Consider the following 17,184-nt stretch of genomic DNA (forward strand, 5'->3'; position numbering starts at 1 on the left):
TTGTGATCCTTGGAGGAAAGATGGGATATAAATGTAATAAATAATCTCAGGAGAGAGGCTACATCAGTGCTCTGTCCTTCCTTTCTGCAGGATGCTCTTTTTATCTGCTCATGAATGATCCTCTGGTGGATGATTAACATCTTCCTGTTTCAAAGGATGGTTGAGATATGGATAATTTTCATACCTGTCAACTGGGACATCCTGTTTTCCCCCACAAGAGCATGGCGGCCATTTTGGGCGCCTTGCTCTCGTGTGATTTCAGGCCAAGATCTCACCCTAAAAAAAAGTGGGGTTTTGGGGTCCTCTCTCTCACTTGACTCACTTAAGTTCACTGATTTCCACTGGGTCCACTCTGGTATGACATAGCTGGATAGAACCTTGTGAATTTACTTTTAACATGAATTTGCCTGCCTAAAGAAGACCGCTTGTAGAAATCACATTCACTTGGGACAGTATTTTGAGTTTCAAATGCTGGGTGGCCTGATATTTCATAGTCTGAGACATATCCACGCTTCCTCTCTGCTGATCTCTGGCTGGTTTTTGGAACAGATCCTTTTTCGCGTTAGAGCATTGACATATTCTCGAATAATCACACATTGTCTTGGCAGTAAACTCTGCTGCCTTGTGCAATCTTCTCCCGTAATGCATCTTCACACAATGGCCCTAAACAGATGGTTGTGACGTACCTTCCCCACCCCCATTAAAACATAAATGGAGTGGAGATACTCAATTACTTGATCGTAGGTAGACTGTTGTGGGTCACAGATGAATGGCTCTTTCATTTTGTACTCGTACTTACACCACCCACCTTTTGTCTTTGAGAAAAACCACATTTATATGCCAGTATTGTACTATTTTATTTTCAAAAGACAAAGTTCCATCTGAGTTTAATAGGATGTCTCATTACCACATCCTGATTCGTTGCTCATCATGCACTCTGAAAAAGAGCCTTTGTTCTCCTTTGCATCTTTTTGCATCCTTTATTTTTATTTTTTTAAAAAAGTTGTTAATGTGCATATCAAGAGGAGGCCAGCAGAGGGGGTGCACATCTTCATGTCCTCTGCATTCATGTTGCAATTAGTTTACTAAGACTAAGAGCCTTAAAAAAAAAAATTTTAACTGCCTCTATTGCTTTTCCTTCTTTTCAGACGAATTAGGTTGCTATTTGTAAGGCTAGGGTAAGATCAGTGCCCTATTAAAGTACATGCCAAACCTTATGCTGGAGGCCAGCACTGCTGTCACTCATGCCGTTTTGTACATTCTCTTCTTTGCCTGTGGCACTCAGACTAGGTTGGCCAATTGCACATTGCCAGAAAGAGAGTGAGAGGGAACGTAGCACCCCAAAAGAGGACACATACTCGCAAAGGATTTGCAGATGCTAATATAATTGTATACAGTGGTACCTTGGTTCTCAAACTTAATCTGTTCTGGAAGTCCATTCCAAAACCAAAGCGTTCCAAAACCAAGGTGCGCTTTCCCATAGAAAGTACAGTGGTACCTTGGGTTACAGACGGTTCAGGTTACAGACGCTTCAGGTTACAGACCCCATTAACCCAGAAATAGTACCTCGGGTTAAGAACTTTGCTTCAGGATGAGAACAGAAATTGTGTTGCGGTGGTGCTGCGGCAGCAGGAGGCCCCATTAGCTAAAGTGGCAGCTCAGGTTAAGAACAGTTTCAGGTTAAGAACGGACCTCCAGAACGAATTAGGTTCTTAACCCAAGGTACCGCTGTAATGCAAAATGGATTAATCCGTTCCAGACCTTTAAAAACTCTCATGCTAGCTCTGTTCTAGCTCTAATCTGCCACAAGTTTCATAGAGTAGTGCCTATTTTGCATTTCTAGTTTGATGGGAACAACATGGGTTTTCATTTTTATTAATTCTTGCTTAGTCCCGTTTGCTTTTTCGAAGAAGAAAAATGGAAGATAATAATACCAATATTGCCATTCTTATGTATTTATAATTTTATATTTACAGTGCCGGTTCTTGTGCTTGGGATTCTGCAGTTGTGGGACCCAGTTCTAAGAAAACATTTATTGCCTGTTTGAAAGGAAGGAGTACCCAGTTCAGAGGTGAGCTACCCCCACCCTATTAATGCAGGAAATCTTAGTCTTAGATGTTTGGGTGTAGCCCTCAGATTACACTCTAATGCGTAGAACACTCATGCTCAGTTCTTTGAGTACAAGGCAGCCAAAAAAGAACCCAAGAGTAGCTTAATTTATCATTAGGGACCAAATCATTCCAAGTCCAGAGAAATTTGAATAATAGGAAATGTGGTTCTTGATCATACATAATCTAGAACCTAGAAAACTATGTTCTTCTGTACTGCATGTGCTCAATATCTCTAGAAACTGTATGTGGAACAAGGAAAGTTGTGTGTGTTTACCGGTAAGTGTCTGAGTCAGTAAAAAAGCACAGACATTGTAAAGACAAATGAGACTACCTCAGTTTTTCTATTTCTAGAAGTTTATAACTTCTTTTAATAAAAGCCGGTAGTATGTATGTATGTATGTATGTATGTATGTATGTGTTTGTTTGTTGAATCTGCCATGTGATCAGCAAACATTATTACAGTGGTACCTCAGGTTACATACGCTTCAGGTTACATACGCTTCAGGTTACAGACTCCGCTAACCCAGAAATATTACCTCGGGTTAAGAACTTTGCTTCAGGATGAGAACAGGAATCGTGCTCCGACGGCACAGCGGCAGCAGGAGGCCCCATTAGCGAAAGTGGTGCTTCAGGTTAAGAACAGTTTCAGGTTAAGAACGGACCTCCAGAACGAATTAAGTACTTAACCCGAGGTACCACTGTACAGTATTATTTTTGGTTAAAAGATGTATACTCCTTTAGCATCTTCCATAGGAATGCAATTTTTTAAAGAATGTCAGCTAATTGAAGCATACAGTATACTCCACCTGCCAGATTGGACTGAGAAAAGCTTATTATAATATAAAATATCTACCAGTACAGTAATATCACCTAATTTGGGGTGAAACACAGCTGCTGCTTGACACTCCCATGTCAGTCAACAGCAGTTAATGGCAGCATGTGAAGGAAGAACTCATATGCTGAATAGATCTTTCAGCAGGCATTTCAAGAAGCATTAAGCAAGGAGAATTGCAGTGGTAAATTTTGGTTGGTTAATCAGTGTGGAGAGAACCCATCCTGCTGTTACAGAAGTGCCCCAAGACCTTTAACAGCCTGTGTTATCCTGCATCAGTGTTCATCTCATAGAAATATCAAAAGGCAATGTTGCTGGTCATATAAAACAAATCAGAAAATCTGTTGGGAAGATGGTGAGTGTTTTGAAAGGAATACTTATAAAATGTGACCCAGCCACGAAGCAGTTTCTGCTGTACTTAGATGAGTCAAATACCCTAAGGGAGAAGTTCAGCATACAAGACTTTGTGTTAGCTGAGATGATTTCCTTCCTGCAGGAGAGAATGGGAGAGTTAATGGACCAGACCTCTTTCCCTATTACACAAAAATAGAAAATGAGACTGAAATTGTCTGTGTCAAACTGCAATCAATAATGTTGAAAAAAAGAAAATCAAGTATTTTGAATCTGCCTTTCATAAACTTCTGATCCATCAAGACAAACAAAATCCAGCAGCTATCTATGGTGGCTCACTAGGATGCAGTTAACCCCTCTTTTTTCAGTTCCAGGAAAAACAGGAGTTATCAAAAGGTACAGTATTTTTATTTTATTTGTTTAGTGATTTCTCTCCCACTCATGCAGTGCCAATGGGCAGCTTACAAAAATTTTAAACCATGATGTCATAAAATTCAATAGCCCATCTTGTCCAACATCCTACTGTCATAGCAAGCAGCGCCTGAGTTCAACAGTGCTCTCCCTTCTTGCGATTCCAGCAGCTGGTATTTAGAGGCCTTCTGCCTCCAGCAGTAGAGGTAGAACATAGCATTGTGGGTAGAAGTCATTGATAGCCTTATCCTCTATAAATTTGTTTAATCCTTTTTTATTTTATACCATAAAGTTACAAAAGAAAATACGTATATATATTAGATTAGGGCTGCCATATTTCAAAAAGTGAAAATCTGGGTTGCCATACTTCCGGATTTTCATGGACATTTCAGCAATTTTCACCCAGACTCTGTTTCCGAGGGCCGAATCCTGGCTATGTCTGGGAAATTCAAGACGCATGGCAGCCCTATGTTAAGTACATCTAGGGAGAAATTCCACATCACACTATTCTGATTGCTTCGTTGATGCAAGCATTTCTGCTTGTCAGATGGAACAATCTTCCCCTCTCCTCCTGCATATGCTGTTCTGGAGGTTTCCCTGACCTCCCAGAGCTGATGTTGGGGGGTGGGCAGGAGGCACGTATGTGGAGGACAACGTGTGGATGCCCCATTGTGTTAGTGGGAATCATTGCGCTGGTTCCCACCAGCACAACTATTTAGCTGAATCTGGCTCATCAGATTGTATCCAATCTTAGCCCTGCTCTGAAGAGACCATTGAAATTAATGTATATGACTGTTGTGTTTTTCCCTCTTAGTTCAATAAAATGGATAATCTCTGCCCATTTCTTTATTGCTATTAATGTGTAAGGTTCCGGGACCTACTTTTTATGATTGTAGGTTGTTTTGTTTTAATATTGTGTTCTAATGCTATAACATGCTGTGGGATCTTAGGGTGAAGTGTGGATAATAAACAAACAATAACTTGGTTTCATTGGTTTTAAAGGAGTTTACTTTGAGTAAGACTAGCACCAAATTCAACCCATAATCTAATCAGTTAATATGAGATGTGCATAAATATACCACTCTCTACAATCATAGTTCTGATCTGTTCTTCATAGTTATTTATTGCTGCAGCATATCTGTTCAAATGTTCCACTTCCATTGTTCCTGTCTGAATAAGCAAAGTAAACTGCAAACCATCCCCGGCATGATCTCAGTTTACTTTATTTCTTATCTTCTATAATGTAACATGCATGTTACTTTCACACTGCTAATCATCACCCAAGTTATATTTTCCATTGACTTTCTTGACTGTCTGGCTTTCTTCCCCCCCTCCACCCTCAGAAAGTTGAGCAACCAAAATAATAACAGCTGCCAATAAATTACAATACATATTAGTTCTACTTTCTGTTCATATCCAAGCTCTTTAACATTAACTAATTCTACTTTTATTGCTATATAAGTCATCTCGCATCTTTTAAAAAATATGTTACCAGTACAAATGAATACTGTAGCATTGCAACACTAGGATTTTCCTCAGTGCTCGCAGTGTCAAGAAGCAAGCACCTTTAAAGTAGTTCTCACTCAGATTAATAATGCACTGGTGACACCTGCTTTCCAAATATATTTCCACATACTTCTTGGAAGATTTTTCTTGAGAGTCTGCAATAAATTCAACAGTAATAATCTTACTGAAAAGATAATACCGTGATTAATTTTATATATTTTTCTGTAACCTATCCCTACTGGCTCTGCTGCTCTCTATTTTAAAGACTGTTCCTCTTCTCAGTCTTTGCTTGTTTGATTTCTTTAGTGTTCTTTCAGTTCAGTACTTAAAATGGATAATCTCTGTCCATTTTTTATTTCTATTAATTTTCCAAAAGTAAATTAAATTAGTTTTGATTAATGCTGTAGTCTTCTCAAGTTATACAGCTCCCAGTGATCAACAAATGTACTTCCCATCTCCTCCAACTTATAAGATTCCCATGGATATATTTTAGCTTCTCTTCCAATTTATTCCAATTAGGGCTGTGCCTTAGAGGTTCATAAACTGCTATCCGCTCCTTTATACTACACTATCCTGCTGCCAGGCAGGAGATTTGATTTATTCCAAACATGCAGATTTACTTTTACTATAACATTACTGTACAATTATATTTTCAGCTCTTTTTCTCTTGCCCAGGGTAAATAGTTCAGGGGCATTTTAATAGTCTGCTGTTCAAAAGATAATAGTGGTGTTAATTATCTTGTCTGATGCACTCTAGTAAGTCTAATAATTGAGCTGCATAGTAATATAACTATTAAGTTGCAGAAAAACTAATTGACTCTGCTTATTTTAAAATTGTTTTTCTCCCCTTGAATCATTTGCCATTTTCCATTTTACAAAAATCCACAACCTTTTGCCATTTTCTCACCTTACATTCCTTTATTATCATTCAAAAATGTGGAATAAAAGCAGAGGTCTGGAGATTATATGCATTTTCATTCAATAAATTTTTGCAAACCAATATATATTCCTCCCCTCTGTTTCTCTAGACATTCCTGAATGTTATTAATCATGGGATTATAATGCATCCCTCCCAATTTATCTCATTCAGAAGAGAGTAAGACACCCAGATGTCTAATCAGTTGTGTTTTCCACTTGTCAATAAACATTGTTTGTATCTCCTCTCAATGATATGGTGTGACAATTCCCCAAGGAAACACTCAGTGTGTGAGGTTCCACTGGTGCAACAGAATTTATGTTTCCTTTCCTTCCACTGAGTGCCCCCCAAACTTTGCCCTGGAGGGGCCCCCACAACTGTCTGAAGGTGATTTTTTAAGATGCATGAGCATGTGGGTGTAGCTGGGACAAGAGCAACAGCAGCAGATCTGTTATGCACATGGAAGTTCTGATGCAACAAGCTGTTGAATACAGTCCAATGTTGGATACAGAGACATGAGCAAGTAGAAGATATATGTGAAGAATGGAAACATAAAAATTAGCAAGAAAATATCTTTTACACAACCATATTTAACTTATAGTGGTGGGAAAATATTGCACAGGGTCCGGAGCTAAAAACTGTAGCTTTATTTACTGTGGCAAATGCACGCATATATTATTTGTTGAAAACCTTATGATTGCCTTACCTGCTTCAGTGCTTTTTTCCACCTATTTCATTCTGCTTTGTGAGGAACTGAGAAAGTATGGCAAGATCATGTAATGAGCCCTGGATACATAAGCCTACTTAATTATCAAGTAATATTATGCAACTTCTGAACTGGTTTTTTGTCCTTATCAGTACACAAATGTGTGGCTTGTCATAACAGCTCCGACAGATCTTGGCAGCCTGCTCATTCTCTTAGTCACATCTTCCTGCAAATAGTACTATTATTTGTCTGGAGGAAAAAACCATATGTTCTTGTAATACATGTTGTGATAAGTCTGCTATTCCCCTACTCCCAGATTATTCAGCTTGGGTTTAAAAGCACCCTTCAAACCGTTCTTCAGATTGTCACAAAGACAACATTAAGAACTTTTAAATGGTATCACAAGATGTAATCAAATGATGATCAGCTGGCTTTTGTGGAAGTAAGACTACTTCTTTACTAGCTATTTTTTTCTAGATTGGATATAATTTATTCTTTCAGTTATCACAAAGATTTCAGGCACTGTGTCACTGCCAAACTACTATGTTCTATGGTTTTCTATGTTACTGCTTAAGTCCTGTGATAGTTTTTCTTGAGTATATGCACTTGTAGCACTAGCCTGTCCTGTGTGGACCAGCAAAGATCTCTTGATGCACCTGAGATGATGAGTGGTCTGTGATGCAGTTTATGATGTGGTTGCTGATGCATTGCTTTGCCTAGGCTTCCCATTTTGTTTTTCCTAGTACAGCAGAAGCAAACCAATACATCCAGGGCTATCAATGGCTACTAGACATGATTGCTATGTTCTGCCTTCACTGTCGGAGGCAGTATGTCTCTGAATACCCATTGCTCGGAGCCACAAGTGAAGAGTGTGCTGTTGCCCTCAGGTCTTGCTTTCAGGCTTCCCAGAGACATCTGGTTTGTCACTGTAAGAACAAGATATTGGGCTAGATGAGCCTTTGGGTTAATTAGGTCCGGCCCTACTATTAGACAGACTGGTCACCTCAGTCAGCTGATTTTGGTTGTCATGGAAAGGCAGCAAAATGTAATGTATTATTACATTTGTGTAGCAAATGTGTAGCAAAATGTATCCAGTATACCTGAAGGAGCGTCTCCACCCCCATCGTTCTGCCCGGACACTGAGGTCCAGCGCCGAGGACCTTCTGGCGGTTCCCTCACTGCGAGAAGCAAAGCTACAGGGAACCAGGCAGAGGGCCTTCTCGGTAGTGGTGCCTGCCCTGTGGAACACCCTCCCATCTGATGTCAAAGCGATAAATAACTACCTGACATTCAGAAGACATCTTAAGGGAAGTTTTTAATGTGTGATATTTTAGTGTATTTTTGGTTTCTATGGAAGCCGCCCAGAGTGGCTGGGGAAACCCAGCCAGATGGGCGGGGTACAAACAAATTATTATTATTATTATTATTATTATTATTGTTGTTGTTGTTGTTTGTTTGTTTGTTTGTTTGTTTGTTTGTTTGTTGTATTTTAAAACAAAATTCCATAGAAGGAAAGGTGTGCTTTCTGTCTCAGGTGCCAAAATAACTTGAATAGCCTTGTGTACTGTGCACAATTTTAAATTAAAAGCCTCTACCAGTTATTCCGCCCCCCTAACCCAGGATTGGAAATTAGTTAAACATGGACTATAATAAAAATATTTCCTATGTTCTTTTACTTAACTGGTATAGGCTTTTAATTTAAAATTATATTTTGCATTTTTATGGTTATGTTCTTTGGTTAATTAATGTGTTGTACTGAGAAATATTAACCGCTGATCATTTAGAACTTTGAAATGGTATTTTTAAAAATAGTAGTGTTGTGTTTTGATGATATATATAGTAAGCTGCTTTACAAGAACAATGTGCCCTAAAAAATGCAGACTGGAAATGCATTTAATAAATCTGTTTCCAGTTGTTTGTGGTGAATTAGCACTAAAGGCCCCCTGTAGTTGAAAGGACCCAAGACAGAACTAACATTCAAACTGGAGTTGTGCAGGAGAACTTGTTTTGGAATGGACCAACCCTGTAGCTGGCAGGGGTGGGAGGGTTGGAATTGTTAGATATCTATAGAGATCTGTCTGAAGCAAGCCAACAGAACAAGAGATTATCAGTGCACATTCTTGTGTTTCTTCCTAGAACATAGAAAATGGAGCATTTCATTTCTGATGGGCCAGCCTGTCTTTATAACCTTAAAATACTGCCAAAGTTGTATAACTTGCATTGTAGAAAAGCTGGAAAACATTACAGAGGCAACACTGCTGAGGAATAAAAGAAAACATCATAGGTTATTGCCGTCCCGGTCCAGATCTAGAAATCGTCTGTTGCCTGTCTTGAACTCTTCGTAGTCTCCCTTATCTGTGGAAATACTTTGGACGTCTTTTTATCTGAGCCAGATGGTCTCATAATAGTTTCCTATCATCATTCCTTTGCTCTTTTTTATTTCAATCCAAACAATTTCTTCTCTGCTTGCCAAACTATATATTGTATGACATTCTTTCTTCAGACACACTGTGTCTCAGTCTTGGCATGCTTCCACCTGCCCTGTTGTGTCTTTCGCTTCTATAAACTTTCTGTTTCAGAATTGTGTTATCCCATCTGTTTTTACTTCAGTTCTGTTCTCTGTTAATCCTATTACATAATATATTGATTAGTCACAAAACAGAAAAAGATGAATTCCATGGATTCCAGTAGAAAAGAATATGAGATGATCTGGACTATATTTTCTGTCCTTTTCTCCATAAAATTCTAAAGAATTAATTAGTTTGCAGTTTAGGGTCTTTATATCCCAGGCCTTTATATCCCAAACTGCCATGCTTTTCACAACCACCTCATTTCATCCTGGGGATCACTAACTAAAGTTTATGCATGAGCAGATATTTTAACCTGAGTCTCCCTGGTCCTAGCCCAACAAACCAACCACTACAGTATGCAGACTTTCACCAGGCACGCATATTTTGTTTTAATTAATTTTGTCTTATAATGTTGTCTTATTCAGTGCTATTTTTTTAGAAAAAGAGTTGCTAGAACTCACCACAAACACCTCCCTTGGTGTCTTAGAATGGCAATGGTGAGTTCTGGCTGATGAAAACCCTGGTCTTATTATAATTTTGTCTTTATTGTATTCATTAAAATTAGGCATATAATCTGCCTTGTAGCTCTGTATTACATGTGTGTTGAATCCAAAAACTGTGTTTTAAAACAACAGTATGGTCCACTTTCAGTTACGATACGATACGATATCTTTATTGTCATTGTCCCTTGCGGAACAATGAAATTGAAAACTACATAAAACTACATAAAAACTACATAAAACTACATAAAAACTACATAAAACTACTACAAAACTACATAAAACATTCAAAAACCCCTAAAAACTCTAAAACCCCATTTTAAAACACACTATACTACAGAAACCCCTTATGCTGCGTTTAGAACTAGAATTGCATTAGCGTGGAAACTGTTTTTCAGGCGGCTAGTCCTGGCCTTTATAACCCTATACCTTCTTCCAGAAGGCAGAAGCTGAAAGAGATCATTTCCGAGGTGCGTACTATCATGTGCTATCTCTGCGGCTTTCTTATGGCACCTGGCAGCATAGATTTGATACAAATAATTTAGTTTCCTTTAGTTTTACTGTGTGAATGATTAGTTGTTATCATTTAGTATTTATTTATTTAAAATAAAATATTTTAAAATAAATAGTTTTTAAAAATATTTTTATTAGTTTTTAATATGAAACACTTTTACTTTATAACATATGCTGGACAATTTATTCATGCCACATCAAAAATATTGTCTCACTTCTCCTTTGTTTTTATTATTAAGTTTACTCTTCTTTACACAACTGAATTGTGTTCATCATTGCTGGTGGGATCTAATGCATTTTTTTAGAATGCTATGACTGCCCAGTCCTGACCAAACTTTGGTATTCATTCATAAGCCAACCCACTCGAAGCCTTCTCCTCCTGGAGGAAGTTGCTAAGCAAGTCATTGTTATTGCTGCTAATGCCTTTATGAACTATGTGGTAGTCTGGCACAGCACCAAGACTAACACTGTAGCTTTGGCTAATAATTATTGTTATCTAGAGAAGAACGTGGGAATTTGTGTGTGCCTTTCTTGGTCTTAGTAACACAAATCTGCAGTGCCTCTGTTTTGTATCCAATACCTTTATTCTGTACACCTGATATGTGCAAGCTGCTGGGACTTTCTCCTGCCTGTGTTGATGGTACCAATAGACAATGTGGGGATTTGGAGAAAGTGTGTATTAGGTAGAGGTAAAGGTACCCCTGCCCGTACGGGCCAGTCGTGTCCGACTCTAGGGTTGTGTGCCCATCTCACTTAAGAGGCCGGGGGCCAGCGCTGTCCGGAGACACTTCCGGGTCACGTGGCCAGCGTGACGAAGCTGCTCTGGCGAGCCAGCACCAGCGCAGCACACGGAAACGCCGTTTACCTTCCCGCTATAAAGCGGTACCTATTTATCTACTTGCACTTAGGGGTGCTTTCGAACTGCTAGGTGGGCAGGAGCTGGGACCGAAAGATGGGAGCTCACCCCGCCGCGGGGATTTGAACCGCCGACCATGCGATCAGCAAGCCCTAGGCGCTGAGGTTTTACCCACAGCGCCGTCCGCGTCCCTAGTACCTAGTGTGTACTAGTACGCATATAATACTAATTTTGTTTTGCTTGTCATTCAACCCAAGTCCTACAGTGTTGCTGGTTTTTTAGGGGGACTTTTTGGTAGCATCCAGGTTGGAATGGGTATAAAAAGACATGTGGCATCTTTTAAATGATGTGGGGCTTAGAAAATATATAAACAATTTTACATCCCACGAATTTCAGAAAAAGAGTTAAACAAGTTTAAACCTCTCCCAATTGAAATCAGTAGGACTTAAGGGAGTTTAACTGTGTGACTTTGATAATATCTTTCAGTACACTCAAAGGTAACTCTATGTCCTTGCTGCACAATGCATCAACCAAAAACATAGCACGGGCAATACATAGGCAACTTCACACAGCATCTAAAAGCTAATTGTAATTCATACTTGGTATGTGCCGAGAGATTTTCTTTCAAGCCTTCTTTCTTTCCCACATTATTCTCTTCCCCTTGTTTGTAGCAAAAAGAGAGGTATGGCTGCACATCTCAATCAAATTCAGTTTATAACAATACTCTCAAGGAACAGCCTGATTTCTTAAAATTGTCAAAGTCCTGCAATTCTAACTGTTGTTTATGATTATTGGACTATTGCGGCTCTCTAGGAACACAAACACATAAGGAGATCCCCGCTCCATCAGGTCAAGGTTCCATCTAGTCTAGCACTCTCTTCTCACAGTTGGCCAACCAGAGGCTCATAGGAAGCCTGCAAACCGGACCTGAGTGCAGACAGCACTCTCTTCACCTGAGATTCCTAGCAATTGGTATTCGGAAGCATATTGCCTCCGACAGTGGAAGCAAAACATAGCCATCAAGGCTGGTAGCCGTTCCTTTTGTCTTCTCTGGTTGCACAGTCAAAAACCAGCCTGCATTTACTGTATAGTAGATATTGCTGATGAACAGCTTATTATTAACGTTTCTATACCACCCTTCATCCAAGAATCACAGGGCAGTTTACAGTATAAAAACACAATAATACATTCCATAGTAATAAACAAAAACAATACCCCCTCCCCATATTTGGCTTAGAAGCTGCTCCCATTATCAGAGAAGTACTGTATTCACAAAGAGGGCATGAAAAGGGCATTAGAGAGTGGCACAACGTATAGGTGTTTCTGTATTGACGCCAGCAGCCTTGAAGCAAAGGTGGGGGATTTTGAGATCCTGGCAATAAAAAAGCCTCCCACACATTTTTATGTCCTTGTGTTCATTTCCCAGCTTTGCGTGATCACTGAACTCAGAGTAGCATACCTGTGGTTCCTATGAGGTCACCTCTCCACGCACTGACCAGTAGACCTGTTGAGTTCAATTAGCTGGTGGCTTCATGTGCCTTCAGGCCACATCCTCGATAACCATAGACATTATGGGCATACATACCCGGTAACATTCCTCAGATGAAAGTAGGGACATTTCTCACTCCTCCAACTCCTCCTCGACCCCCATATTTTTGTGTTCCCTCCTTCAGCGGAGCATTTCCTATCAGAAGAAGTACAAGTGCCGCTGCCACTACCACCAGCGAGGCACAGCACACATGCCCTCCACCGTCTTGAGGAAACCCCTTAATCCCAATTTTATTTTATTTTATTCTTTGGTAGATATACAAAAAGAAAAACACACGCCAATACAGTGGTACCTCGGGTTAAGAACTTAATTCGTTCTGGAGGTCCGTTCTTAACCTGAAACTGTTCTTAAGCTGAAGCACCACTTTAGTTAATGGGGTCTCCCGCTGCCACCGCACGATTTCTGTTCTCATCCTGAGGTAAAGTTCTTAACCCGAGGTACTATTTCTGGGTTAGCGGAGTCTGTAACCTGAAGCATCTGTAACCCGAGGTACCACTGTAAATGAATCTTAGAAAGGGGCAAGATTAGACACGGACACAGAAAGTGTTTTTAATATTAAAAAAAAGAGATTCCTCCTTTCTTTCTGCCTCTCAGAGCTGGCATCTCACTTGGGGCTGGGCCTTGGCGGCGGCGGCAGCGGCAGCGGCAGCGGCCGCAACCTTACCTCCTCCTTTCCCGCTCTCCAGCAGCTTCTATGAGCTGTCCAAGGGAGGAGGCTGGCAGCGGGGGTCATGGAGAGACAACCGGATGCTGCCTCGCAGCCACTGCTACCGCCATCGTTGCTGTTTAGGACAAGCGCTGGCTCATTCTCCTCCCTTAGCTTGGCAGCAGTGGCACTGGCGGGGGAAACAGGGACATTCCGGGATCTAATCAGAAGCCAGGATGGCTTTCGTAATTCCGGGGCTGTCCCTGGAAAATCAGGACACTTGGAGGGTATGTGGCATATCAGAAACCGAATGGAGCAAATTAAACTCTTTTTTAGGCAAAACTTGTTTGGGGATTAGGGAAGCGAGCCAATTAGCAATAGGCACAGCCAAAGTCTGCTTGTAACTTGAAAAAAAGAAAAGAAAAAGAAAAGAAAATCTCTCCAAAACTGAACTGTATTATTGCTTTCCATTATTAAACTCCAGGGGTGGGGGTGGTTTCGCAAGTTCAAAGTAGAAGCTGGCTGTGCCTGATGTTATTTGGTCTGTATCACCAAAAATACCCTCCGCTGATTAGGGAATCAGGACAGATTTGAAGAATGGTTGGACATGTATCACTGGAAAACATTAAATCCAGCCCCAGTATTCTATATGCTATAACTGTCTTCACCCTTGTGTTACCTGATGCATACTCAATCTAAGTATGTATTCACAGTGCAATCCTATATATTTCTATTCAAAAGAAATCCCATTTAGCTCAGTGGTTCTTATTCCTGGATAAATGGGAGGAAGATTGCAGCCTTAAAAGACCCACCTTGCAGCTTACATGGTTCATTCCTTGTCTTTCATTGCAGCTGTGAATGAGGATGACATCTGCAAACTGTGCCTCTGTGCCCATCTAAATATATAGATGTGTCTATATATGGCATCTGAAAGCTGTGCTTTGCATTCACTTTTAATGGGGACAGCCAGGTATGTTTAAGGAGGAGATAATTAGTTCATGTTCTCATTAGCTAGCAAAACTAAAAATCTGTGATAAAAATCTGAACTGGAGAGCGAGTGATAAGTATTCTAATCCTATTTGTGGGAGAAGGGAAAGAAAACCAGCTGGGAATTTATCTATCCACATTTGCAACTCTTTGTTGTTTTAATTAAGTCTAAAAGAGCCCATATTATGCAATTTAGAAGTCTGTTGAAATACATATATAATTGTAATTTTAATTCTGTGGTAATAATCAATGAATTGCCATTTTAATTATCTGGCAACAATCAACTGAACTGCTAATTGAAAGAATTAACCAAAGGGAGTTGGGGGGGATAGGGGATGCCATATGCAACTGTGTTCATTGTTAATGAAATATCACTGTACCTTTAATGCAGATATAAGATATCCCCTATTTTTAGAAGAAGTATGTTCTAAGCAGGGTCTGGTCTGGATCTCATGGAATGGCAATTCTATCTTGAAGAGAAGGAATAAGGTTTCAATTTTTCCTGGCACAAAACTGCTTACTGCTCAATCCTGAATTACACCTGCTGGCTGAGGATAGGATCACTCCTAAATCCCCCTGTACAGTAGAGGCAGAATATATACTGGCCCTGTGAATTTATGCTGGCATAGTGACATGTTTGCGCTGGTGAAGGCACAGCATTATGCCAAAAAGAAAAGGAAAGGTGGTTTAAGTGAAAACATTCTTATTAAATTAATGGAGAACCCCAAGGTGACTCTGAGCTCTATCCAAACAGAGGATAGGATTCCAGCTAACTCTTCACAACTATGGCTTAATAAGGAAACACGGATCTCAAAAATCTATGCCTATGACTACAGGAACTTAGAATGCACTTCAGGGGACTTTGGTAAAGGGGAGCTTAGCAGGGAGGGAATGTATCAAACAAAGGTGTAGGGGTACTTAGTAGAGAGGGAATGTGTTAAACAGCTAAAACTGCTCCTGGTATCAGACAATTCGATCTAAGTTTTTCAGTTAGTTGGTTGTTAGTAAGGAGTGGCATTCAGGTGAATGTAAGGTAGACTTCCGCATATTTACTCAGAATGCGGATAAGATGGAGATAGTAGCCCATGCAAAGTGCAAATCCCCTCTCTCTTGCTCTTTGACCCTCTTCTCCCCTCTGTCACAGCAAAAACTATTTCCTCCCCCACCTTTCACTGGATGGAACAGGCTCCTGCAAACCCCGTCTCTCACCCTGTGACCCATCCGCCACAACACCCCTGTCCACGCAAACCCAAGACTCCACTGTAACAGGCCCCTGCAGTGCAAAGGTCCTCTCTTGCTCTCCTAGACCCACTCTCTGCCTGCAGAAAAAATGTGCTCTCTCAAACTCCCACTCAGGTTCTTGCTCTTCTCCTCCCACTGGACCCACCCACTACCTGCAGTTTGGAGGAGGAAGAGCACAAATATGGGAAGAAGGTGTCCCATTTGAAGTCCAAATGGAACAAGGGGCACTTTTGTCCCAAAAAAGGGATGATCCCAATTTTCTAGGGATGGGTGGCAACCTTAAGTTCCATATACTTAGAAATTATGTAACATTGTGGTTTGCAATAGAAATAAATTATAGCAAAACATTTCTTTGTTGAAGGAATGTTCTCAAATGAACAGCTACAGGCAAGTGTCCTCTCATCACCATGCCCATCCCTATGTTATAAGCATTGGCTCAAATCCAGATGAACTTTGTTGTGATTATAGTCTCATAGAACCCAGGGGTGGGGTGGGGGAGTTAAGGATGGCTTTCAGTGAACTCTCATAACTAACTTGAAAGCTGAAATGAGTCCCAAATATAAACTTAAAGGTTGGTAAGGGAGGAGCTTAGTATAACCCAAATATTATATATAAAATGTGAAACAAAATTAAGAACTGTGGTCCTGCTGAACTAACGTTCAGGAGGGTTGCACAAAACAGAATCACAGATAGTTTCTTAAGGCCAATGAAAAAAAGCAACACAATAAGGTAGTAATAATTATGATGAGTAAATAATACTATTTACTAAATGTGTTACATTCAGAAAAAGCTACTGGGAACCTGTTTTAATTATTTTTTTTTTGCTGGGCAATGGCTGCCAAACTTGGTTATAAAAACACTAGCTTGGGGTGTAGGGTGGGGTAATTTATTACTGCCAGTATTTACTCCAGTGAGTAGATACTGTACATCTGAAGGGTTAAAGAGGCTGCTCTACATTATTGCAAATTATTTTCTGACACCCCAGGAGAGTATTTTACCACTTGGATGTCTAAGAGGCCCCCCCCCCCGAGGTTTTGGCCTATCACATTCTCTCTCTTTCAAGTTGCACATCCCAAGACAGAAGCTGTCACTGTTTGTTGCTAAATCAGTTAGACTTTTACATGCACGCCTGTATTTTTTTTCCTGGTGCTTTGTAAATGTTTTCTCAAGAGTAGGCCACCTCTTGTGAAAATGTGTGGAGCATTTGAAAATGTTCACCTTTCAAAAATGAAATACGCTTACAGAATATTAAACATCCCAGTGCAGTTTCCAGGTTTAATATACAGGGCAGTTATTTTTTATGGGAGAAAGAACAGTGATAGTTTTAAACAAAGCTAAATTTATTATGCTTATAGCTCCAGGAGATATAGATATAGATATAGATATAGATATAGATATAGATATAGATATAGATATAGATATATATCCTGGAGCTATAAGCATAATAAATTTAGCTTTGTTTAAAACTCTCTCTCTCTCTCTCTCTAT

This window comes from Podarcis pityusensis (genome assembly GCF_964106645.2).
Source record: "Podarcis pityusensis genome assembly, chromosome: 6".
Classification (NCBI taxonomy): Eukaryota; Metazoa; Chordata; class Lepidosauria; order Squamata; family Lacertidae; genus Podarcis; species Podarcis pityusensis.